We start from the raw sequence: 6,676 nt of genomic DNA, 5'->3' as shown, positions 1-6,676 counted from the left end.
ATGCAGGAAGGATGTAAAGAACACAGGTCCCACATGGAAAGTGTCCTAGTTCTGATAACTGGGCTTTGGCCTCATTCCTAACACCTCATCCCCACCTCGTGCCCCAGTTATGGGAACCAGGTCCCTGACTTGTTCCCTGAGACCCAATCTGCCTGAGTTACTTGCCTGGACCCCCAGAGTGTTGCCTCCCTTGGGGTCCTGGGGAGATGGGGTAGGGGAGAGGGCGGGCCCTGTTGTATTTCAACCCATCCCCTCCCCACAGTCTACCTGGACTCCTCTGACTCGTGTGGCCTCTAGACTGACTCTCGGCCACAGGGTTTGCTACCCTCACCCACCCCTCCAGCACCCCCCCAACCCCTGAGAGGTCTTGATCTGGTCCCCAGCCCTCCCTGTGCCAACCGTCTTAGGGGCACAGCCTCCACCCTCCTGCTCCAGCAATATTATCACTGCTCTTAGTTGGACCTTAGATGGTCCCTGTGAAATGCCAGGACACCAGTCAGGGGTAACAGGGGCAGGTCACACCAGCAGAACAGCTTTCTCAGACTTTCCCAAAGTTTCCCAAACTTCCAACAAGAGAAATTCACCTCATAAGGAGCAGAGGGTATAGCCTGAAGCAGCACTTCAAATAGGAAAACCATATTTCAAGTCTACCGAGTAATATGTAAAACTCCTTTCCACATTCTGCTCCAGAATGAATCCAGATTTGCTTTAAAATATTGCTTTTAATTACTTACCACTGAGCAAAATTAAGCTGCAGGCAGATATGCCTTGTTTATCCTCTCTTGCACTGATTTACTTACAATCACCCTCTCCCTCTGTCCCACTCAGCTGGCACTGTCCAACCTTGGTTAAATCCCACTGTCTACCTGCTTCGTGCCAGCCCCTGCACAGCTGACCGCTGATGTGGAAAGGCACAGGGCTCCGAGGTGTGTTGACTCTCATTTTAAATTCATGGTCAGAGATCTCCAAGGGGCGTTTCTTCCTTTCCAGCAAGTAAAGTCTCTCTGGAGGAAGATACCATTATCCAAACTCACATATTTTGTTACACAAGGTTTGGCATTCAATAAGAAATTATCAGACATATCTGGAGACAAAACTGAATGACTGAAAATCAAGAGAAAAAAAAATTTTAAGGGCCAATAGACCTACACATATAAAATTGCATGGAAGTAAATAAACACACATATGCACACGCACAGGCACACATGCACACATGCACACATATACACACAGGTACAAGTAAAACTGGGGAAATTGGAATAATATCGTGTCAGTGTCAGTATCTTAGTTGTGATATTGCATTATAGTTTTGCAGGATATTACCATTGGGGGTAACTGGATAAAGGCACATAAAATCTCTATTATTTCTTGCAACTTAATGTGAATTTATAATTATCTCAAAATAAAAAGTCTAATATTAAAACGATCTCTATAGGAGATTCATAGAGTGGAGTTATAAGACCCAGGCTTGAAAATAATTATGATTAATATAACTAAGAATGTAGATGACAAATAGAATTTCAACAGAGATCTGTAAACTAAAAAAATATTCAAATGAAAATTCTAGAAATGAAAAATACATTAACTGAGCTTATGAACTCAGTAAGTCTAACAGCAGCCCAGACACAGATGAAGAAGGAATTGTGAACTCTATGACCTCAAAAGAAATGATCCTTAATAAAAACAGAGGGGAAAGAACGAAAGGACAGGAAAAAAAGCATAAGATTAATATGGATAAACCCATGCACATATGGTCACCTTATCTTTGACAAAAGAGGCAAGGATATACAGTGGAGAAAAGACAGCCTCTTCAATAAGTGGTGCTGGGAAAACTGGACAGCTATATGTAAAAGAATGAAATTAGAACACTTCCTAACACCATACACAAAAATAAACTCAGAATGGATTAAAGAAGTAAACGTAAGGCCAGGGACTTCCCTGGTGGCGCAGTGGATAAGAATATGCCTGCCAGTGCAGGGGACACGGGTTCGATCCCTGGTCTGGGAAGATCCCACATGCCGTGGAGCAACTAAGCCCGTGCGCCACAACTATTGAGCCCACGTGCCTACAGCGTGTGCTCTGCAACAAAGAGAAGCCACTGCAAGGAGAAGGCCGCTCACCACAACGAAGAGTAGCCCCTGCCCTCCGCAAATACAGAAAGTCCGCGTGCAGCAACGAAGACTCAACGCAGCCCAAAATAAGTAAAATTAAATCTTTTTTTAAAAAGTAAATGTAAGGCTAGACACTATAAAACTCTTAGAGGAAAACATAGGCAGAACACTCTATGACATAAATCACACACAGCAAGATCTTTTTTGACCCATCTCTTAGAGTAATGGAAATAAAAACAAAAATAAACAAATCGGACCTAATGAAACTTAAAAGCTTTTGCACAGCAAAGGAAACCATAAACAAGGCAAAAAGACAACCCTCAGAATGGGAGAAAATATTTGCAAATGAAGCAACTGACAAAGGATTAATCTCCAAAATATACAAGCAGCTCATGCAACTCAATATTAAAAAACAAAAAACCCAATTCAAAAATGGGCGGAAGACCTAAACAGACATTTTTCCAAAGAAGACATACTGATTGCCAACAAACACATGAAAAGATGCTCAACATCGCTAATCATTAGAGAAATGCAAATCAAAACCTCAATGAGGTATCACCTCTCATCATCAGAATGGCCATCATCAAAAAATCTAGAAAAAATAAATGCTAGAGAAGGTTTGAAGAAAAGGGAACCCTCCTGCACTGTTGGTGGGAATGTAAAGTGATACAGCCACTATGGAGAACTGTATGGAGGTTCCTTAAAAATCTAAAAATAGAACTACCATATGACCCAGCAATCCCACTACTGGGCATATACCCTGAGAAAACCATAATTCAAACAGAGTCATGTACCACAATGTTCATTGCAGCTCTATTTACAATAGCCAGGACATGGAAGCAACCTAAGTGTCCATCGACAGATGAATGGATAAAGAAGATGTGGCACATATATACAATGGAATATTACACAGCCATAAAAGGAACAAAATTGAGTTATTTGTAATGAGGTGGATGGACCTAGAGTCTGTCATACAGAGTGAAGTAAGTCAGAAAGAGAAAAACAAATACCGTATGCTAATGCATATATATGAAATCTAAAAAAACGGTACTGATGAACCTAGTGGCAGGGCAGGAATAAAGACGCAGACATAGATAATGGACTTGAGGACATGGTGGAGAAGGGGAAGCTGAGACGAAGTGAGCAAGTAGCATTGACATATACACACGACCAAACGTAAAATGGATGGGAAGCAGCCGCATAGCACAGGGAGATCAGCTCCATACTTTGTGACAACCTAGAAGGGTGGGAGGGAGGCTCAAGAGGGAGGGGATATGGGGATATATGTATACATATATATATACATATATACATATACATATGTATACATATGTATACATATACACTTTGTTCTACATCAGAAACTAACACAACATTGTAAAGCAATTATATTCCAATAAAGATATTTTTTTAAAAGGTTAATATGGGACATAATGAAAAAATCTAACATGTAAGGAGCCCCAGAAATGGAGAGAGCAAATAGGGCAGAAATAATATTTGAATAGACAATGTCTGAGAATTTTCCAAAAACCATTGAAAGACATTAAGCCAGAGATTCAAGAGTCTCAGGGAACTTCAAGAATGAGAAATGCGAAGAAAACCATTAACTAGGACTCTGATAGTGAAACAGCTGCAAATCAAAGACAAAGAAAAATTCTTAAATGGTCTCAGAGAGAAAAGATGCATTACCTTCCAAGGATGGATGACCAGAACAACCACTAACTTCTCAATAGAAGGAATGGAAAAAGGAAGACAATAAAATGACATCTTCAAAGTGCTGAAAGGAAATAACTGCCACCCTAGAACTCTATATTCATTGAAGACCCTTCAAAAATGAGGATGACATAAAGATGTTTTCAGACAAAGGAAAAACAGAATAGTTATTACCAAAGTTTTTTGTTACCAACAGAGCTTCTCTTAAAGGACAGACTAAAGGAAATTCTTTAGGGAGAAAGGGAAAAGGTCCTGAAATGAAGTATGGAGATTCCAATGAAGAACAAAGGAAAGGGTGAATATGTGGCTAAATCTAACTTAGTATTGATTGGAAAAAAATTATGTCTGTGAGCTTTGAAATTCATGGCAGCAACAGAATTAAAAAGTGGGAAGAGGTAAAGGCAATTAAAATATTCTAATGTCCTTGCAGGGTCCTGGAAGTAGTAAAAGTATTAATTTTACATTAGAGTTTAACAAGTCTAGGATTGATATTGAATTTTCCTAGGGTAGTCACTAAAAAGACTGTAAAAGAATATGTAACTAACCAGTTAGTACAGGAGAAAGAAATAGAATAATAAAAATCCAAAGAAGGCCAAAAAAGGGGAAAAGAAGGAACCCAGAAAGGGAGGGATAAGTAGAAAATAGTGAGGTGATTGATTTAAACCTAAACTTAATATCAGTGGGTAATTACATTAAATATTAAAAGATAAATATTCCAATGAAAATATTAATATTGTCGAAATGGACTTTAAAATAAGTCTATAGAAAGGTTGAAATTAAAAGGGTAGAAAAATATACACCATGCAAACACTAATTCAAAGAAGGTTGGTGTAGCTATACTTAGTTCAAAGTAGACTTTAAGACAAGAATCACTGCTAGAGATAAAAGGCACATTTCATGATGATAAAGAGTCAGTCTCTTAGGAAGATATAACAATTATAAATTTGTATGTGTGTATTAACAGCATAATTATTTAAAGTAAAAATTGATAGAAACAAAGGAAACTTTGACAAGTCTGTAATTGTCGTGGGATATTTGAACACACCTATCTCAATAATGTATAGGGCTAGCAGAAGAAAAACAGTTCAGCATGAGTATAGAACATCTGAACAAAATGATAAACAAACTTGACCTAACAGAGCAACTACAGAATAGACATTCTTTTCAATTACATGTGAAAATTTTACCCATACTGACTATAGTAAGTAAAATAATGCCCTCCTCCCCCCACCAAAGATGTCTACTTCCTGATCCCCAGAACTTGTGAATATGTTGTCACAAGGCAAAGGGAAGTAAGGTTGCAGATGGAATTAATGTTGCTAATCAGATGACCATGAGATAAAGAGATTAACTAGGATTATCTGATTTGGGCCCAAGGTAATCACAAGGGTCCTTAGATATGAAAGAGGCTGAAGAGTCAGTGTCAGAGGAAGGCAGGAAGTGTTTAGAAACTGAAAAAGGGAAAGAAATAGGCTTCCTTAGAGCCTAGGAAGGAATGCAGGCCTGGGGATACCTTGATTTTAGCCTGCTGAGACCCATTTCAGACTTCTGACTCCAGAACTGTAAGATAATAAATTTATGTCATTTTAGGTCACTATCCTTCCAATATCTGTTACTTGCAGCTGATGCAGTTGCTAACTGATTCCAGGCTGTCCACCATTAACCGCTCTAAACAGCATGAACAGTGCATGAAGAGGTGTAGCTAGAATGTAGGCTGAATCTTGGGGATCGACAAGAGCTGAGTCTGAAGAAGTAGGGTAGGATCCTATCCACCCCATTCATTTATTCATATAGTTATTCGTGAAACATTTACAAAGCACCTACTCTCTGCTGGATCCTGTGTGAAACACCGAGATGTGGACATGAATAAGACAAAGTCCTTGCTCTCAAGGAGCTTGCAGGGGAAGACAGAGAATTAAACTCAAGTATAAAACAGCGGAGAAGAGCAGAGGCAGGAACATGCACCCGATGAGATCGGAGTACAAAGGACTTTTCTGGTCGCAAGTGGTGGAATCCCAACGTGTGCAGGCTAAGACCAAAAGAGTATGAGCTCCTACAGCCAAAAAGGAGGGACGGGCAGAGGAAGAATGTGGGCAGAGAGGATGCGTGAGCAAATGCAGGGAGGTGGGGAGCAGTGTGGAATGTGTGGAGAGCCAGGAGAGCTGGAGTGGCTGGAGCATAAAGCACAGGGGAAGGAGACGCAAGAAGGAGATGGAGGTGCCCACGGGCCACGCCACAGGCTTGAATGCCAGGTCGTGGCATCTGGATGTCAGTTGGTAGGCGCTGGGGAACTGTGGAGGGAGGGAAGCAGTTGTTAAAGAGAGGAACACAGTGGTGAAATGTGGGTTTTAGAAGTATCACATTGACTGTGGTATAGAGGGTGAATTACAGAAGGGCAAGACTGCAGTCAGGTAGTCCTATTAGGAAGTTATTGCAGTAATACAGGTGGGATCGTGGCGCTGTGCACATGAGGAGTGCCATGAAGATGGCCAGAAGGGGCTGTACTCAGGACATAGGAGTTAGAATCAGCAGGCTTGTGATTGATTTGAGGTGGGTGACGGTAGGCGGAAGGGGGAAGGACAAGATTCCCGGATTTCTGCTGGAGGCAACTGCCGGTGGTGGTGGTGCCATTTACTGAGATGGGGATGCAAGAGAGCCAGTTGGAGGAAGATGGGTTCACTTTGGGACACTGAGTTTGAAGGGTTTGTGGGACATTCTGGTGGAGATGGCCAGGGGGCATTTGGATATTTAGGCCTGTAGCTCCAGTGAGAGGCCTAATCTGGAGAGAGAAACACAGGAGCCATCAGAATCTACAAGGACATTGACAATGGAACAGTGGGAGTGGTTGAGAT

The sequence above is a fragment of the Mesoplodon mirus genome, assembly GCF_964341445.2.
Source record: "Mesoplodon mirus genome assembly, chromosome: 11".
NCBI lineage: Eukaryota > Metazoa > Chordata > Mammalia > Artiodactyla > Ziphiidae > Mesoplodon > Mesoplodon mirus.
This window is presented reverse-complemented; position numbering follows the sequence as displayed.